Here is a 20,900-nt window from a genome sequence, read left to right on the forward strand (position 1 = left end):
TTATAAGTTACTTAAGTGCAGTGTAAAATGGCTGTGAAATAACGTGGACGTTATTTCACTCAGGCTGCAGTGGCAGGCCTGTGTAAGAATTGTCAGAGCTCCCTATGGGTGGCAAAAGAAATGCTGCAGCCCATAGGGATCTCCTGGAACCCCAATACCCTGGGTACCTCAGTACCATATACCCAGGGTATTGGGGTTCCAGGAGATCCCTATGGGCTGCAGCATTTCTTTTGCCACCCATAGTGAGCTCTGACAATTCTTACACAGGCCTGCCACTGCAGCCTGAGTGAAATAACGTCCACGTTATTTCACAGCTATTTACCACTGCACTTAAGTAACTTATAAGTCACCTATATGTCTAACCTTCACCTGGTGAAGGTTGGGTGCTAAGTTACTTAGTGTGTGGGCATCCTGGCTCTAGCCAACATCGTTCAGGGCAAATTCCCCGGACTTTGTGAGTGCGGGGACACCATTTCACACGTGCACTATACATAGGTCACTACCTATGTATAGCGTCACAATGGTAACTCCGAACATGGCCATGTAAGATGTCTAAGATCATGGAATTGTCACCCCAATGCCATTCTGGCATTGGGGAGACAATTCCATGATCCCCCGAGTCTCTAGCACAGACCCGGGTACTGCCAAACTACCTTTCCCGGGGTTTCAGTGCAGCTGCTGCTGCTGCCAACCCCTCAGACAGGTTTCTGCCCTCCTGGGGTCCAGCCAGGCTTGGCCCAGGAAGGCAGAACAAATGACTTCCTCAGAGAGAGGGTGTTACACCCTCTCTCTTTGGGAAAAGGTGTCAGGGCTGGGGAGGAGTAGCCTCCCCCAGCCTCTGGAAATGCCTTGATGGACACAGATGGTGCCCATCTCTGCATAAGCCAGTCTACACCGGTTCAGGGATCCCCCAGCCCTGCTCTGGCGTGAAACTGGACAAAGGAAAGGGGAGTGACCACTCCCCTGACCTGCACCACCGAGGGGAGGTGCCCAGAGCTCCTCCAGCGTGCCCCAGACCGCTGCCATCTTGGATTCAGAGGTGTGCTGGCACACTGGACTGCTCTGAGTGGCCAGGGCCAGCAGGTGACGTCAGAGACTCCTTCTGATAGGCTCTTACCTGTGTTACTAGCCTATCCTCCTTCCTAGGTAGCCAAACCTCCTTTTTTGGCTATTTAGGGTCTCTGCTTTGGGGAATTCTTCAGATAACGAATGCAAGAGCTCTTCAGAGTTCTTCTGCATCTCTCTCTTCACCTTCTGCCAAAGGATCGACCGCTGACTGCTCAGGACGCCTGCAAAACCGCAACAAAGTAGCAAAGACGACTACTGCAACCTTGTATCGCTTCATCCTGCTGGCTTTCTCGCCTGTTTCCTGGTGGTGCATGCTTTGGGGGTAGCCTGCCTCCTTCTTGCACCAGGAGCTCTGAAGAAATCTCAACGGAATCTTCCCCCTGCAACCGCAGGCAACAAAAGACTGCATCACCGGTCCTCTGGGTCCCCTCTCAGCACGACGAGCGTGGTCCCTGGAACTCAGCAACTCTGTCCAAGTGACTCCCACAGTCCAGTGACTCTTCAGTTCAAGTTTGGTGGAGGTAAGTCCTTGCCTCCCCACGCTAGACTGCACTGCTTGCATTACTTTTCTTGCTATTACCTGCATAATTTTGGTTTGTGTACATATATCTTGTGTATATTTCTCATCCTCATACTGAGGGTACTCACTGAGATACTTTTGGCATACTGTCATAAAAATAAAGTCCCTTTATTTTTAGTATATCTGTGTATTGTGTTTTCTTATGATATTGCGCATATGACACCAGTGGTATAGTAGGAGCTTTGCATGTCTCCTAGTTCAGCCTAAGCTGCTCTGCTATAGCTACCTTCTATCAGCCTAAGCTGCTAGAAACACCTCTTCTACACTAATAAGGGATAACTGGACCTGGTACAGAGTGTAAGTACCCCTTGGTACCCACTACAAGCCAGGCCAGCCTCCTACAGTTACCCCACCCTAGATTCCCCAGGTGTCTAGTTTTAAAAAATGTACAAGTTTGCTAGATTTCAAGGTGTCAGCTGATCTAGGGCCTAAACTCCACATTTTCCCACTTTGCAAAGAAATGGTAAATTTTAAGTGAAAACATGTGATGTATCCATGTTGCGTTTTGATAGGCTTCTTGTCACAGGCACTAAGCCTACCCACTCAGGTGAGGAATCATTTTTGTAGGCATGCATGTAGGAGCATAGAACAGTAGAACATTTGTGTAGGAAAGTGGAGTATAATGTAGTGAGGCTGGTTAGGCTTCACTGTGTAGTACTCTCACAATACCCCAAAGGTATGTACTTTGGATGCACAATGTTAGACCTGACAGCCTTAGGGTGGTATTCCCCCACATTTTTGCCTGCTTTCCCCCATTTTTCTGACCTCGATTTTTCTGGCTTTAGGCCTCTGTGCATTTTACCACTGCTAACCAGTGCTAAAGTGGTTGTGCTCTCTCCCCTAAACATAGTAATATTGGTTCATCCCCCATTGCCAAATTAAATTTACTTTTAAGTCCCTAGTAAAGTGCACTACATGTGACCAGGGCCTGTAAATTAAATGCTGTTAGTGGTTCTGCAGTACTGATTGTGACCCCCCTATTTGCTAGCCCTTTAAACATGACTCAGGCCTGCCACTGCAGAGCCTGTGTGTGGAGTTTTACACTGCCATCACAACCTGGTAAGTAAACCCTCTTTCAAGGCCTAAACCTTCCCTTTTTAACCATATAAGTCACCCCAAAGGTAGGCCCTCTATAACTCACAGGGCACGGTTTCGTGTATTGAAAAGGCAAAACATACACTTTTAAGTTTGATATGTTTTGGTAGTGAAAACATCCCAATTTAGTTTTTCACTACTGCAAGGCCTATCTCTCCCATAGGATAACATTGGGATTACCTTACTACATCTTTTAAGGTTAATTCCCGATTGTAAAGAGATAGACTTTTTAAGTTTGGTATCACTGAACTCGCAATTTAAAATCACCACTTATGGTGAAGTTGGATTTTTAAATTACAGTTTAGCAAATGCCACTTTTAGAAAGTTGGCATTTATTTGTTTTAGCTATTTGGTGCCTAAGTCCTGTCTCTGTTCAATCTGGGTGGGGTGACAGCTGGGCTTTGTGTATTCCACCTAGACAGCCACCCACAAAGGACTCTTAATGTGTGACTGCTGGAGCTTCCTGGGAAATTTGGGAGGGAGGAGCTGAACACAGCCTCACACTTACACCTGAATAGGCTGTGCTCTGCACATACCCAAAGGGCTATATAGCCGCTCTACCCCAGTAGTGAATCTGGAGCCAAGGCAGGAAAGTTGTAGTGTTGTGTGAGTTTTGGTGCCTGATTGTTGGAAGTAGACTCTCTATATGGTGTACTAAAATGAAGTACACCAAGCAGAGAACCCAGTGGATGCCCGGTTCGTTTGCAGAGGCAAAAGTAGAGAGGTCTAATGCTCTATTTGTGATAGTGTGGGTGAGCAGTTAGGCTTATCAAGGAGTTGTGTTAAGCATGTGTTATACTCAGAGAGACAATTAGACACACACTCAACAAATACATCCAAGACCAAGTTAGAAAAATAGCAAGTCTTTTTATATATGTTTAAAACCCAAGAATTTCGTAATCAGGTAAGTAGATGTAGGAAAGTACCATCTTGCCTGGCATGTTACCCCCATTTTTCACTGTATATATGTCGTTTTAGTTGTATGTGTCACTGGGACCCTGGTAACCCAGGGCCCCAGTGCTCATAAGTGTGCCTGAATGTGTTACCTGTGTAGTGACTAACTGTCTCACTGAGGCTCTGCTAATCAGAACCTCAGTGGTTATGCTCTCTCATTTCTTTCCAAATTGTCACTAACAGGCTAGTGACCATTTTTACCAATTTACATTGGCTTACTGGAACACCCTTATAATTCCCTAGTATATGGTACTGAGGTACCCAGGGTATTGGGGTTCCAGGAGATCCCTATGGGCTGCAGCATTTCTTTTGCCACCCATAGGGAGCTCTGACAATTCTTACACAGGCCTGCCACTGCAGCCTGAGTGAAATAACGTCCACGTTATTTCACAGCCATTTTACACTGCACTTAAGTAACTTATAAGTCACCTATACGTCTAACCTTTACCTGGTAAAGGTTAGGTGCAAAGTTACTTAGTGTGAGGGCACCCTGGCACTAGCCAAGGTGCCCCCACATTGTTCAGAGCCAATTCCCTGAACTTTGTGAGTGCGGGGACACCATTACACGCGTGCACTACATATAGGTCACTACCTATATGTAGCTACACAATGGTAACTCCGAATATGGCCATGTAACATGTCTATGATCATGGAATTGCCCCCTCTATGCCATCCTGGCATAGTTGGCACAATCCCATGATCCCAGTGGTCTGTAGCACAGACCCTGGTACTGCCAAACTGCCCTTCCTGGGGTTTCACTGCAGCTGCTGCTGCTGCCAACCCCTCAGACAGGCATCTGCCCTCCTGGGGTCCAGCCAGGCCTGGCCCAGGATGGCAGAACAAAGAACTTCCTCTGAGAGAGGGTGTGACACCCTCTCCCTTTGGAAAATGGTGTGAAGGCAGGGGAGGAGTAGCCTCCCCCAGCCTCTGGAAATGCTTTCTTGGGCACAGATGTGCCCAATTCTGCATAAGCCAGTCTACACCGGTTCAGGGACCCCTTAGCCCCTGCTCTGGCGCGAAACTGGACAAAGGAAAGGGGAGTGACCACTCCCCTGACCTGCACCTCCCCTGGGAGGTGTCCAGAGCTCCTCCAGTGTGCTCCAGACCTCTGCCATCTTGGAAACAGAGGTGCTGCTGGCACACTGGACTGCTCTGAGTGGCCAGTGCCACCAGGTGACGTCAGAGACTCCTGCTGATAGGCTCCTTCAGGTGTTAGTAGCCTATCCTCTCTCCTAGGTAGCCAAACCCTCTTTTCTGGCTATTTAGGGTCTCTGTCTCTGGGGAAACTTTAGATAACGAATGCAAGAGCTCATCCGAGTTCCTCTGCATCTCTCTCTTCACCTTCTGATAAGGAAACGACCGCTCACCGCGCTGGAAGCCTGCAAACCTGCAACATAGTAGCAAAGACGACTACTGCAACTCTGTAACGCTGATCCTGCCGCCTTCTCGACTGTTTTCCTGCTTGTGCATGCTGTGGGGGTAGCTTGCCTCCTCTCTGCACCAGAAGCTCCGAAGAAATCTCCCGTGGGTCGACGGAATCTTCCCCCTGCAACCGCAGGCACCAAAAAGCTGCATTACCGGTCCCTTGGGTCTCCTCTCAGCACGACGAGCGAAGTCCCTCGAATCCAGCGACTCTGTCCAAGTGACCCCCACAGTCCAGTGACTCTTCAGTCCAAGTTTGGTGGATGTAAGTCCTTGCCTAACCTCGCTGGGCTGCATTGCTTGGAACCGCGACTTTGCAAGCTACTCCGGCCCCTGTGCACTTCCGGCGGAAATCCTTTGTGCACAGCCAAGCCTGGGTCCACGGCACTCTAACCTGCATTGCAAGACTTTCTAAGTTGGTCTCCGGCGACGTGGGACTCCTTTGTGCAACTTCGGCGAGCACCATTTCACGCATCCTCGTAGTGCCTGTTTCTGGCACTTCTCCGGGTGCTACCTGCTTCAGTGAGGGCTCTTTGTTTTGCTCGACGTCCCCTCTCTCTTCAGGTCCAATTTGCGACCTCCTGGTCCCTCCTGGGCCCCAGCAGCGTCCAAAAACGCCAAATGCACGATTTGCGTGTAGCAAGGCTTATTGGCGTCCTTCCGGCGGGAAAATACTTCTGCACGACTCTCCAAGGCGAGAGGGATCCGTCCACCAAAGGGGAAGTCTCTAGCCCTTTTCGTTCCTGCAGAAACCTCAGCTTCTTCTGTCCAGTCGAAGCTTCTTTGCACCCGCAGCTGGCATTTCCTGGGCATCTGCCCATCTCCGACTTGCTTGTGACTTTTGGACTTGGTCCCCTTGTTCCACAGGTACCCTAGATTGGAAATCCACAGTTGTTGCATTGCTGGTTTGTGTCTTTCCTGCATTATTCCTCTAACACGACTACTTTGTCCTTAGGGGAACTTTAGTGCACTTTGCACTCACTTTTCAGGGTCTTGGGGAGGGTTATTTTTCTAACTCTCACTATTTTCTAATAGTTCCAGCGACCCTCTACAAGGTCACATAGGTTTGGGGTCCATTCGTGGTTCGCATTCCACTTTTGGAGTATATGGTTTGTGTTGCCCCTATCCCTATGTTTCCCCATTGCATCCTATTGTAACTATACATTGTTTGCACTGTTTTCTAAGACTATACTCCATATTTTTGCTATTGTGTATATATATCTTGTGTATATTTCCTATCCTCTCACTGAGGGTACACTCTAAGATACTTTGGCATATTGTCATAAAAATAAAGTACCTTTATTTTTAGTATAACTGTGTATTGTGTTTTCTTATGATATTGTGCATATGACACTAGGTGGTACTGTAGTAGCTTCACACGTCTCCTAGTTCAGCCTAAGCTGCTCTGCTAAGCTACCATTATCTATCAGCCTAAGCTGCTAGACACCCTATACACTAATAAGGGATAACTGGGCCTGGTGCAAGGTGCAAGTACCCCTTGGTACTCACTACAAGCCAGTCCAGCCTCCTACATTGGTTGTGCAGTGATAAGTGCTTGAGACTACTTACCACTCTTGTCATTGTACTTTTCATAAGAGAAAAATATACAAAACAAGGTCAGTGTATATACACATAGCCAAAAAGTTTTGCATTTCCTCTTTTCACTCTTTTCTAAGTGCTGAAAAGTACTTCTAAACTTTCAAAAAGTTCTTAAAAGTTTTAAAAGTTTTTTTCTGTCTTTCCAAAAAGTTCTGAAAACTTTTTTCTCTTTTTCTATCACTTTAACTCTCTCTAAAAAATGTCTGGCACAGGCCAAAGTGTTGATCTGTCCAAACTTGCATATGACAACCTTAGCTGGAAAAGAGCAAGGAGTCTCTGTATAGAGAGAGGTTTGAGTGTAGGGAAGAACCCTGCCTTGGAACTATTACTTAACATGCTTAGAGAACAGGATAAGGCCAGAGGTGCCCCATCTGTTGAAAAAGTACCTAATAGTTCCCAATCTGATTCAGGGACTCCCCCAGGAAAAGATTCAGGAAAGAAACTTCCTAGCCTGCCCATTACTAGACAGTCTAGCATAGATGGTAATGATGATGAGCCACACCAGAGAAATAGTGTTGTCTCACATCATAGCAAAAGCATATATTCTCACCATACTGGTAGTAATGTTTCTGTAAACCAAGCTGTTAGGGTGCCTTCTGTAAGGGACAGGTCTCCTTCTGTTCATTCCCATCATAGCTCTGTTTCTAGAAATGTCCCTCCCACCAACCCTGATGACAGAATGTTAGAGAGGGAACTCAATAAGTTGAGGGTGGAACAAACCAGACTGAAGCTTAAAAAGCAACAGCTGGATTTGGATAGACAGTCTTTTGAATTAGAGAAGGAAAGACAGAAGTTGGGTTTAGATACCCATGGTGGCAGCAGCAGTATTCCCCATAGTCATCCTGCAAAAGAGCATGATTCCAGGAATCTGCACAAGATAGTTCCCCCTTATAAGGAGGGGGATGACATTAACAAGTGGTTTGCTGCACTTGAGAGGGCCTGTGATGTACAGGATGTCCCTCAAAGGCAGTGGGCTGCTATCCTATGGCTATCATTTAGTGGAAAAGGTAGGGATAGGCTCCTTACTGTGAAAGAAAATGATGCTAATAATTTCCAAGTTCTTAAGAATGCACTCCTGGATGGTTATGGCTTAACCACTGAACAGTACAGGATAAAGTTCAGAGAGACCAAAAAAGAGTCTTCACAAGACTGGGTTGATTTCATTGACCAGGCAGTGAAGGCCTTGGAGGGGTGGTTACATGGCAGTAAAGTTACTGATTATGACAGCCTGTATAACTTGATCCTGAGAGAGCATATTCTTAATAATTGTGTGTCTGATTTGTTGCACCAGTACTTGGTGGACTCTGATCTGACCTCTCCCCAAGAATTGGGAAAGAAGGCTGACAAATGGGTCAGAGCAAGAGTGAACAGAAAAGTTCATACAGGGGGTGACAAAGATGGCAACAAAAAGAAGGATGGTAAGTCTTCTGACAAGGGTGGGGACAAATCTAAAAATGAGTCTTCATCAGGCCCACAAAAACACTCTGGTGGGGGTGGTGGGTCCAAATCCTCCTTTAATCAGAACAAGGAAAAGAAACCATGGTGCTATTTATGTAAAATAAAAGGCCATTGGACAACAGATCCCAGTTGTCCAAAGAAAGGCACCACAGCTCCTACCACTACAACCCCTACTGCTACACCTAGTGTCCCTACTAAAAGCAGTGGTGGTGGGAGCAAACCTACTAATAGCCAATCCAAGGGAGTAGCTGGGCTCACTTTTGGTAATTTAGTTGGGGTTGGTCTGATTAGGGAGACCACAGAGGCTACTTTAGTCTCTGAAGGGGCTATTGATTTAGCCACTTTGGTTGCTTGCCCCCATAACTTGGAGAAGTACAAGCAACTAACCCTAATAAATGGTGTTGAGGTCCAGGCCTACAGGGACACAGGTGCCAGTGTCACAATGGTGATTGAGAAACTGGTGCACCCTGAACAACACATACTTGGACACCAGTACCAAGTAACTGATGCTCACAACATAACACAAAGCCACCCCATGGCTGTTGTAAATCTCAACTGGGGGGGGGTAACTGGTCCAAAGAAAGTTGTGGTAGCTTCAGATTTACCTGTAGACTGTCTATTAGGGAATGATTTGGAGACATCAGCTTGGTCAGATGTGGAGTTGGAGGCCCATGCAGCAATGCTGGGCATCCCAGGGCATATTTTAGCTTTGACAAGGGCTCAGGCCAAAAAGCAAAAAGGACAGGGAAGCTTGGATCCTGGAACAATGGACCAAGTGCTCCCTAAAGCTAGGGCTAGTAGAAGCAAACCACTTCCTACTATCCCTCCCTCTACAGTGGATTCTACTTCTGAGGAAGAAGAATTCCCTCCCTGTGCAGAACCTACACCAGAGGAGCTGGAAGCAGACACTGCTGAGCTTTTGGGTGAAGGGGGGCCTGCCAGAGAGGAGCTGAGTGTGGCACAGCAAACCTGTCCCACATTAGAGGGTCTCAGACAGCAAGCTGTCAAACAGGCTAATGGGGATGTCAGTGACTCTCACAGAGTTTACTGGGAGGACAACCTCTTGTACACTGAGCATAGGGATCCTAAACCTGGAGCTGCCAGGAGATTAGTGATTCCTCAGGAGTACAGAAAGTTCCTCCTAACACTGGCACATGACATTCCCTTAGCTGGGCATCTAGGACAAATGAAAACTTGGGACAGGCTTGTTCCCCTGTTTCATTGGCCTAGGATGTCTGAGGACACAAAGGAATTTTGTAAGTCCTGTGAAACCTGTCAAGCCAGTGGCAAGACAGGTGGCACCCCAAAGGCACCCCTTATCCCACTGCCTGTGGTTGGGGTTCCCTTTGAAAGGGTAGGGGTTGACATAGTTGGCCCCCTTGACCCTCCTACTGTTTCAGGCAATAGGTTTATCTTAGTGGTAGTGGACCATGCCACAAGATATCCTGAAGCTATTCCTTTAAGGACCACTACAGCACCTGCAGTGGCAAAGGCCCTCCTGGGAATATTTTCCAGGGTGGGCTTCCCAAAGGAAGTGGTATCAGACAGGGGAAGCAATTTCATGTCTGCATACTTAAAGGCCATGTGGAAGGAGTGTGGTGTAACGTACAAGTTCACAACACCCTATCATCCACAAACAAATGGACTGGTGGAGAGATTTAATAAAACTCTCAAAGGCATGATTATGGGTCTCCCTGAAAAACTCCGCAGGAGATGGGATATCCTTCTACCATGCCTCCTTTTTGCCTACAGGGAGGTACCCCAGAAAGGAGTGGGCTTCAGCCCCTTTGAACTTCTTTTTGGACACCCTGTTAGGGGTCCACTCACACTTGTAAAGGAGGGTTGGGAACAACCTTTAAAAGCTCCTAAGCAGGATATTGTGGATTATGTACTTGGCCTCAGATCAAGGATGGCTGAGTACATGAAAAAGGCCAGTAAAAACCTTCAGGCCAGCCAAGAGCTCCAGAAGCAATGGCATGATCAGAAGGCTGTTTTGGTTCAGTACCAACCAGGGCAGAAAGTGTGGGTCTTGGAGCCTGTGGACCCAAGAGCACTCCAAGATAAATGGAGTGGTCCCCACACAATTGTTGAAAAAAAGGGTGAAGTCACCTACTTGGTTGACTTAGGCACTGCCAGGAGTCCCCTTAGGGTGCTCCATGTCAACCGCCTGAAACCCTACTATGACTGGGCTGATCTCACCCTGCTCATGGCAACTGATGAGGGACAGGAAGAAGACAGTGATCCTCTACCTGATCTCTTCTCTTCCACAGAACAAGATGCTCTTGTGGAAGGTGTAGTTTTGGCTGATTGTCTTACTGCTGAGCAGAAAGATAATTGCATAAATCTCCTAGGACAATTTTCAGAACTCTTCTCTACTGTGCCAGGCACCACTTCTTGGTGTGAGCACACTATAGATACTGGAGACAGTTTACCTGTCAAAAGTAAGATCTATAGGCAGCCTGACCATGTCAGGGACTGCATAAAGCAAGAAGTTCAGAAAATGTTGGAACTAGGAGTGGTTGAGCACTCTGACAGTCCATGGGCTTCTCCTGTGGTACTGGTACCAAAACCTAATTCTAAAGATGGAAAGAAGGAAATGCGGTTTTGTGTAGACTATAGAGGTCTCAACTTGGTAACCAAAACTGATGCTCACCCTATACCCAGGGCAGATGAGCTCATAGATACACTGGCATCTGCCAAGTATCTAAGCACTTTTGATTTGACTGCAGGGTATTGGCAGATCAAATTATCAGAAGATGCTAAACCTAAGACTGCATTTTCTACCATTGGAGGACATTACCAGTTTACTGTAATGCCTTTTGGTTTGAAAAATGCACCTGCCACTTTTCAGAGGTTGGTGAACACAGTCCTGCAAGGGCTGGAGGCTTTCAGTGCAGCATATTTGGACGATATAGCTGTCTTTAGCTCCAGCTGGGATGATCACCTGGTCCACCTATGGAAAGTTTTGGAGGCCCTGCAAAAGGCAGGCCTCACTATCAAGGCTTCAAAGTGCCAGATAGGGCAGGGTAAGGTGGTTTATCTGGGACACCTTGTTGGTGGGGAACAGATTGCAGCACTTCAGGGGAAAATCCAAACTATTATTGATTGGGTTCCCCCTACCACTCAGACTCAGGTGAGAGCCTTCCTAGGCCTCACTGGGTATTACAGGAGGTTCATTAAGAACTATGGCTCCATTGCAGCCCCTCTTAATGACCTCACTTCCAAGAAAATGCCTAAAAAGGTATTATGGACAGCAAGCTGTCAGAAAGCTTTTGAGGAGCTGAAGCAGGCCATGTGCTCTGCACCTGTCCTGAAAAGCCCTTGTTACTCTAAAAAATTCTATGTCCAGACTGATGCATCTGAATTAGGAGTAGGGGCAGTCCTATCACAACTTAATTCTGAGGGCCAGGATCAACCTGTTGCTTTTATTAGTAGGAGGTTGACCCCTAGAGAAAAGCGTTGGTCTGCCATTGAGAGGGAGGCCTTTGCTGTGGTCTGGGCTCTGAAAAAGTTGAGGCCATACCTGTTTGGCACTCACTTCATTGTTCAGACAGACCACAAACCTCTACTTTGGCTAAAACAAATGAAAGGTGAAAATCCTAAATTGTTGAGGTGGTCCATATCCCTACAGGGAATGGACTATACAGTGGAACATAGACCTGGGAGTAGCCACTCCAATGCAGATGGACTCTCCAGATATTTCCACTTAGACAATGAAGACTCATCAGGTCATGGCTAGTCTTATTGTCCTTCATTTGGGGGGGGTTGTGTAGGAAAGTACCATCTTGCCTGGCATGTTACCCACATTTTTCACTGTATATATGTTGTTTTAGTTGTATGTGTCACTGGGACCCTGGTAACCCAGGGCCCCAGTGCTCATAAGTGTGCCTCAATGTGTTACCTGTGTAGTGACTAACTGTCTCACTGAGGCTCTGCTAATCAGAACCTCAGTGGTTATGCTCTCTCATTTCTTTCCAAATTGTCACTAACAGGCTAGTGACCATTTTTACCAATTTACATTGGCTTACTGGAACACCCTTATAATTCCCTAGTATATGGTACTGAGGTACCCAGGGTATTGGGGTTCCAGGAGATCCCTATGGGCTGCAGCATTTCTTTTGCCACCCATAGGGAGCTCTGACAATTCTTACACAGGCCTGCCACTGCAGCCTGAGTGAAATAACGTCCACGTTATTTCACAGCCATTTTACACTGCACTTAAGTAACTTATAAGTCACCTATATGTCTAACCTTTACCTGGTAAAGGTTAGGTGCAAAGTAACTTAGTGTGAGGGCACCCTGGCACTAGCCAAGGTGCCCCCACATTGTTCAGAGCCAATTCCCTGAACTTTGTGAGTGCGGGGACACCATTACACACGTGCACTACATATAGGTCACTACCTATATGTAGCTACACAATGGTAACTCCGAATATGGCCATGTAACATGTCTATGATCATGGAATTGCCCCCTCTATGCCATCCTGGCATAGTTGGCACAATCCCATGATCCCAGTGGTCTGTAGCACAGACCCTGGTACTGCCAAACTGCCCTTCCTGGGGTTTCACTGCAGCTGCTGCTGCTGTCAACCCCTCAGACAGGCATCTGCCCTCCTGGGGTCCAGCCAGGCCTGGCCCAGGATGGCAGAACAAAGAACTTCCTCTGAGAGAGGGTGTGACACCCTCTCCCTTTGGAAAATGGTGTGAAGGCAGGGGAGGAGTAGCCTCCCCCAGCCTCTGGAAATGCTTTCTTGGGCACAGATGTGCTCAATTCTGCATAAGCCAGTCTACACCGGTTCAGGGACCCCTTAGCCCCTGCTCTGGCGCGAAACTGGACAAAGGAAAGGGGAGTGACCACTCCCCTGACCTGCACCTCCCCTGGGAGGTGTCCAGAGCTCCTCCAGTGTGCTCCAGACCTCTGCCATCTTGGAAACAGAGGTGCTGCTGGCACACTGGACTGCTCTGAGTGGCCAGTGCCACCAGGTGACGTCAGAGACTCCTGCTGATAGGCTCCTTCAGGTGTTAGTAGCCTATCCTCTCTCCTAGGTAGCCAAACCCTCTTTTCTGGCTATTTAGGGTCTCTGTCTGTGGGGAAACTTTAGATAACGAATGCAAGAGCTCATCCGAGTTCCTCTGCATCTCTCTCTTCACCTTCTGATAAGGAAACGACCGCTGACCGCGCTGGAAGCCTGCAAACCTGCAACATAGTAGCAAAGACGACTACTGCAACTCTGTAACGCTGATCCTGCCGCCTTCTCGACTGTTTTCCTGCTTGTGCATGCTGTGGGGGTAGCCTGCCTCCTCTCTGCACCAGAAGCTCCAAAGAAATCTCCCGTGGGTCGACGGAATCTTCCCCCTGCAACCGCAGGCACCAAAAAGCTGCATTACCGGTCCCTTGGGTCTCCTCTCAGCACGACGAGCGAGGTCCCTCGAATCCAGCGACTCTGTCCAAGTGACCCCCACAGTCCAGTGACTCTTCAGTCCAAGTTTGGTGGAGGTAAGTCCTTGCCTCACCTCGCTGGGCTGCATTGCTGGGAACCGCGACTTTGCAGGCTACTCCGGCCCCTGTGCACTTCCGGCGGAAATCCTTTGTGCACAGCCAAGCCTGGGTCCACGGCACTCTAACCTGCATTGCACGACTTTCTAAGTTGGTCTCCGGCGACGTGGGACTCCTTTGTGCAACTTCGGCGAGCACCGTTTCACGCATCCTCGTAGTACCTGTTTCTGGCACTTCTCCGGGGGCTACCTGCTTCAGTGAGGGCTCTTTGTCTTGCTCGACATCCCCTCTCTCTTCAGGTCCAATTTGCGACCTTCTGGTCCCTCCTGGGCCCCAGCAGCGTCCAAAAACGCCAAACGCACGATTTGCGTGTAGCAAGGCTTGTTGGCGTCCTTCCGGCGGGAAAACACTTCTGCACGACTCTCCAAGGCAAGAGGGATCCGTCCACCAAAGGGGAAGTCTCTAGCCCTTTTCGTTCCTGCAGAAACCTCAGCTTCTTCTGTCCAGTCGAAGCTTCTTTGCACCCGCAGCTGGCATTTCCTGGGCATCTGCCCATCTCCGACTTGCTTGTGACTTTTGGACTTGGTCCCCTTGTTCCACAGGTACCCTAGATTGGAAATCCACAGTTGTTGCATTGCTGGTTTGTGTCTTTCCTGCATTATTCCTCTAACACGACTACTTTGTCCTTAGGGGAACTTTAGTGCACTTTGCACTCACTTTTCAGGGTCTTGGGGAGGGTTATTTTTCTAACTCTCACTATTTTCTAATAGTCCCAGCGACCCTCTACAAGGTCACATAGGTTTGGGGTCCATTCGTGGTTCGCATTCCACTTTTGGAGTATATGGTTTGTGTTGCCCCTATCCCTATGTTTCCCCATTGCATCCTATTGTAACTATACATTGTTTGCACTGTTTTCTAAGACTATACTGCATATTTTTGCTATTGTGTATATATATCTTGTGTATATTTCCTATCCTCTCACTGAGGGTACACTCTAAGATACTTTGGCATATTGTCATAAAAATAAAGTACCTTTATTTTTAGTATAACTGTGTATTGTGTTTTCTTATGATATTGTGCATATGACACTAGGTGGTACTGTAGTAGCTTCACACGTCTCCTAGTTCAGCCTAAGCTGCTCTGCTAAGCTACCATTATCTATCAGCCTAAGCTGCTAGACACCCTATACACTAATAAGGGATAACTGGGCCTGGTGCAAGGTGCAAGTACCCCTTGGTACTCACTACAAGCCAGTCCAGCCTCCTACAGTAGACTTGTAAGCCTAAATACTTTGCAGGTTCAGAAATCAACAATGAGTGCAATTTCAGAGTTATTTCAGTGTTATCCTATGGAGAGAAACAATGTTCAGCGAATACAGGGTTAACAATGACTTACGAGGTTGAGCTCAGAAAGCAAAGGTAAGTACTGGGCACTGATCAGAACCACACCAAGAGGTCACACCTGGCAGCACTGGAGTGGCCGAGTGCAGGGGTGCAGTAAGGCGTTCGGTGCCCAGTGGTTCTCTATGGGAGTTGGACCTCGTGACAACAGGCTGCAGGCACTTGCTAGGAAACCAGTCAAATACAACAAACAGGTCAGTTGAAGACTTGGGGTGCTCGGGGACTTGAGTGCACCCTTGGCCCTTTTCTCGAGGGCCGAAGGGTGATGGATGCAGGAGTGTCTTTAGGCATCGGGTTGTTCCATCCGGGAGCACTCATGGTCAGGGGCCCCTGTGTGTTTTAGGCTGTAGGTGTCGTTGGGGAGTCCAGCAGGTGTGGATCCAGGGTAGCCTCGAGCTCAGGAGAGTCGGGGACATCGTTGGCACCAGTGAGCCTCCTCGCATTGCGTTGAGGGCGACAGGTGCAGTGGTTGCTAAAGATTTGTGGGTCTCTCTCACTACTAGGCTATGTGAGAGGGGGGCCTTGCTGCAGAGGCTGCAGGCAACTTAGATGAGTCCAGGTGAGGTCACACTCTGTGGAATTGGACTCCGGAAAGCTGGGGAACCTTGCAGGCAGTGTTGGTCCGCTTTTCCCCGGGTGGTAGGTGTCAGGTGCAAAGGTCACTTCAGGTGTTGGGTCTTTGCTATTCTTGAGGCTGCAGAGTCCTTTCTGGTTACTTTGTTGTTGAACAGGTCCGCTTCTCACAGGAGTCTTGAGTCTTTTTATGGATCAAATCTGTCTATTATTATTTCAAGTTCAGCTCATCTAAGTAATACAATCACAAAGCAATTTTACTTGTCTGGAGGTGCGGAATTAGGCCGCCCAAGTCTTCTTCTAACCATCTTACTCCAGGAGGCCACCCTACAACCTCCTCTGTTTTCTCACACCCCGGAGGAGAACGCCCCCAATCCTGTGCTGCAATATGAAGCATGCTCCATGTGTAATGATACAAAACATGAATAAAAAAGAACCTAACATCAACTTTGTTTCCCCGCGACTGGCACGTCATTCAGCAAACACTCAAACCCAAGCCTTATTCCAATGTGATCCTGGTCCTTCATAAAGTCTCCACTGCTCACTCACTCCCTTTCGCTCAATTCAACTCCGGCACCCTCAGATAGGCCGGATATGTCAGTTCTGTGAACTCTGTGGATAATATTTGTAAAAATGGTTGCCAGAGTTCCTTAAAGTCACCAGTGCGCTGCTGTGAAGTCAAAGTAAGCTTTTCCATAGCGAGAATGAACCACAGCTTATGAAGCTATGTTGTTAATGTCAGGATCTTGTCAGTACCCCACATAGCTAATATCAGCTGCAGTGCCGCGTTTAGTGCCAAGGCCATCTGCCGTCCTTTCAGTGATCTCAAGGGGAAAGTAAGCGGGTTAGGCAGGCCCAGCAGAGTGTACGCAGGGAATCTGGGAATCTGAGTATCAGACGCCGCGCCAATAGTGTCTATAATATTCTCCCAATACCGATGAAGCTTGGGGCAATGCCATAATAGGTGCACAAGTGACCCCCCGCCCCCACACCCCCTCCAACAAAGGCTGGACTTAGTGGGATCCCAAGCCTGAATCCTTGCTGGGGTGTAGTACCAATAGGAGGCCCCCTTATATGCTGTCTCTGTGCCTGCCGCATTGTAAGCCGTGTGATGTGTCCTATAAAAGATGCCCTCCCACTCCTCATCAGACAGTTCCCTTTCCAATTCCCTCTCCCACCGCAGCTGTCCCTTAGTCTTAGGCGAATGGGCCTCCCCCCGTAAGAGACCATAAAGCTCTGAGATCACCGGCTTATCATCCTTTTTCACTAGGATCCATTTTTCAAACAGTGTTAACGGCCTATCTATTAATGCTCTATTAGCTGGCAACGTGGCCCAGTGTTGTATTTGATAGTACATCATCATGTCCGCCTCTGTTAAGCCATATGTCTCCCTCATCTGGTCAAAGGAGATCATCCCCTGCTCGTCAAGAAGGAAACCAACCCTTTTTCAGCCCCCTTCATGCCAACGGCGCAGTGCCTCCCGCTGCAGGCCCGGTCCAAAATCAGGGTTCGCACCCAGGGGGGTCATTGGGGATGGAAACGTCATCAGGCCTAATCTGCTAGCCACCAGATCCCACACCCTCATCGACACTTCCGTGACCGGAGATGCATACAACCCGCGCGCTCTGTGGCGGCGCCGGAGCCAAGGCTCCTTCCATATATGGGAGCCGGCCACCGCTTGGTCCATAAAGCACCAATGTTTCTCGGAAGACGGGCGACTCCATTCTAATAGAAAACGCAATTGTGCTGCCTGAAAATATCGTAGACGGCAGGGGACCGCCAATCCTCCCTCCCGTTTGGGACGATATAGCACCCGACGTGGCAACCGTGCCGCCCTTCCCTCCCAAATGAATCTCAGAACCGCCGTTTGGCGGGTTGCAATCGTTCGTGGCGGCGGCGCCACCGGAAGTGCCTGAAACACATCCAAAACACGTGGTAGGATGGTCATCTTCACCGCCGCCACCCTGCCCAACCAGGACAGTTTAAGTCTCCCCCAGGTCTCTAGATCGCGCTGCACCTCCCGGGCCAGTTTCGTGTAGTTTTGAGGAAGACCATATAAAATGGAATCGGGCCATCAGATCTCTTTCATGCTCGGCACTGATAAACCTGGTCATAGCCTGCGACTTTAGCATGTTCATTCGAAATCCCGAGACTCGGCCAAATTTCTCCAGTATCCCCATTAGTGTGGGCAATGAGGTTGTGGGTTCCGCCAGAGTTAGAATCACGTCATTTGCATACAATGAGATGATGTGCTCATCTCCTCCAAACTTCACGCCCATGATCTGAGGGTTATCCCGTAGCCGCTGCGCCATGGGCTCCTTATAGAGCGCAAAAAGGAGGGGCGAAAGCGGGCACCCCTGCCGGGTCCCTCGTTGAACGGGGAACGGCAACAAGAGCGTCCCGTTGACCTGGACCGCTGCCCGAGGCGCCCGGTAGATACAACTGATCCATGCCATAAAACCCGGGCTCAACCCAAAGCGCTCAAGCACCCCGAACAGGTATGGCCAATAGACTCTATCGAATGCTTTTTTCAGCATCAACAGAAAGGAAGAGCGCCTCCCTGCGTGAGCGATCAGTTTTATCCAATAGAATCAATATCTTAGTATTATCACTACACTGCCTGTGCAGCATAAATCCTGCCTGATCGGGGTCCACAAGGCCCGGCATGTAATAATTGAGAGGGTGTGCCAGTATTCCAGTGAACAATTTGGCATTGATATTCAAGAGGAAAATCTGCCTGTAGGAGGCACATTCCTCAGGATCCTTCCCCGGCTTAGGAATAACCACAATAGTGGTATCTAGCATGCTGGCCGTGAGAGCACCCGTCTGTCGAAAGGAATTAAAAAGCCGTACTAATATTGGTACAAGTTCCATACCAAAGGTCTTATAGAAAATCGTCGCAAATCCATCAGGGCCAGGTGACTTCCCGACCTGCAAACATGCAATTGCTGATATTACCTCTTCCGCCCTTATAGGTTGATCTAGTGAAGTCGCCTCACTCTCGGCCAAAGAAGTAATTGCTATACCCTCTAGGAAGGGCTCCGGAGTTACGTTACCAGGATCCTCAGCCCCATATAATCCCCGAAAAAATTCCGCAAACGCCTCTGCAATTTGATCGCTCGTTGCGCTTCCGCTCCCGAGGGAGATCGAACCATTTTTATCATTGACGCCGCGGGCTGCGCTCGTAGCCGATGTGCTAGTAGCTTCCCACATCTATTACTTCCTATATAATACTTATGCTTAAGACGCACTACTGCATACTCTGCCCTGTCCCAGTCCAACCTCCTCAACTGCTTCCTTACTTTCTCAAGCTCACGCCAAACTCTTGGAGCACTGGTGTGCTTATGTGAACGCTCCAGTACCATCACTCTCTGTTCTAGATCCTCTCTCAACAGTCTCCTTGCTTTATTATCCCTGGCGGACAGCGACATCACCTCGCCTCTTATTACAGCCTTCAGTTCCTCCCACAGCGTCGCCAAGCAGGTGCTCCCATCATCATTCGTGCTAAGATAGTCTACTATGGCACTACGAATCGCCTCTACCATTGCACCGTTTTGAAGCATTGAGTCCATGAATCGCCATCCCGATGTCCCCACCCGCTCCATACTCATAACGACCTCAACCGTAACCGGAGCGTGATCCGACAGGGCTCGAGGCTCAATTGCTGACTCCTTAACCCGGGGTAGGATCTCTTGTGAGGCCAAGAAAAGGTCAAGCCTAGCATATGTCTTAGTCGCTGCTGAGTAAAAGGAATAATCCCTTAGCGTAGGGTGTGCCCTCCTCCACACATCCTCCAGGCCGCACTCACTCAGCCACTGACAACCAGCCACTGTCAAAAACCCCGTCTGCCCATAACGTTGACCTGAACGGTCCAAGTCACTATCCATCACCAGGTTAAAATCACCCCCCACCAGGATGGCACCGTCCGGAGATTGCAGCAGCAGGGTCAAAGCCTGTTTTAGGAAGACTTCTTGCTGGGTATTAGGTGCATATAAGGAAGCAATAGTGAAAGAAAAAGCCCCCACCCTCATTCTCATAGCTAGAAGCCTGCCTTGCACCTCATGGAGTTTTGTCACCACTTCCCCGGGGAATGAGCGCGCTAATAATATCGCAACCCCTGCATGCTTCGATGATGCCGAAGTCCAAACCTGCCTAGGGAACCACTTAGAGCGCATGCGGTAAATGTCCTTTTGGACGAGGTGTGTCTCCTGCAGCAGGCATATGTGACTCCCCGACTTCTCTAAGGCGGACCGGATGGCTAGTCTCTTCGTTGGATTATTGAGCCCACGGACATTCAAGCTTGTACATTTAATAATCATACCACAAAATGGAAGCAGTATTCAAGAAGGGAGAGACCTCACGGGAGGACCACCCCCCAGGCCAGACCATCAACCACCTCAAACGCCAGGGCCTGAAAGTATCTCCACACAAAAGCCAGCATCGCAGGGAAACCCACCAACATTCAACAAATGCGCACAACGGCTGATCACAACCAAGAAGTCCTCGCACATCCATCTTCACGAGGAAAAGTCTCCACAGGGCAGTAGAGCCATTCATGTTTGTCGAACCAGGTCCATTGCCCCCGCCGCCCCGGCCCTCTTCAGCGGCCAACAGGCCGCAAGCATCACGGCCATCCGCAGTTCGGGCCTCTCCGATCTCCCCTTCTCTAGGCATGAGTTCCGGCGGCCACCCTATTCAGAACGGATTCCCACTCCGACCTCAGTTCCGAAGCCTTAGGGCGCTGCAATTTCTTTCTTTTCTCCTTCCGCCGCCTATGTGGGTGTCCCCTAGCAGGCAAGCTCGCTTTCTCGCTCGCATCCTGGCAATTCTCCTCCAAGCCCAGGATCCGATTTGCTTCCGATACGGATCTCACCGGCCGAACCTGTTCCTCCCACTGGAAAACTAGGCGGAACGGGTGGCCCCAGGAGTAAGACACATCGTGCGCCCGCAAGTGCTCCGTAATGGGCTTAAATTCTCTCCGCCTCTGCAAGGTCCGCACAGAGAGGTCATGGAATAATTGGAGCTCATGTCCTCTAAAAAGTACCTGCTGAAGATTGCGAGCCCGCTGTAAGATATTTTCTTTAAGCCCAAAGTTGTGGACACAGGCTAGGATGTCTGGGGGGGCGGTCTCCAGGGCCACCAGCGCGGCCCACACGATGAACTCTATCCAAGACTATCTCCTGGGTCTCATCCGGGCCCAGCATTGAGCGAAACAGGCCCACTGCGTAGTCCCCAATGTCCTCCTTCTCCGCCCC

Source organism: Pleurodeles waltl, chromosome 3_1 (genome assembly GCF_031143425.1).
Source record: "Pleurodeles waltl isolate 20211129_DDA chromosome 3_1, aPleWal1.hap1.20221129, whole genome shotgun sequence".
Lineage (NCBI taxonomy): Eukaryota > Metazoa > Chordata > Amphibia > Caudata > Salamandridae > Pleurodeles > Pleurodeles waltl.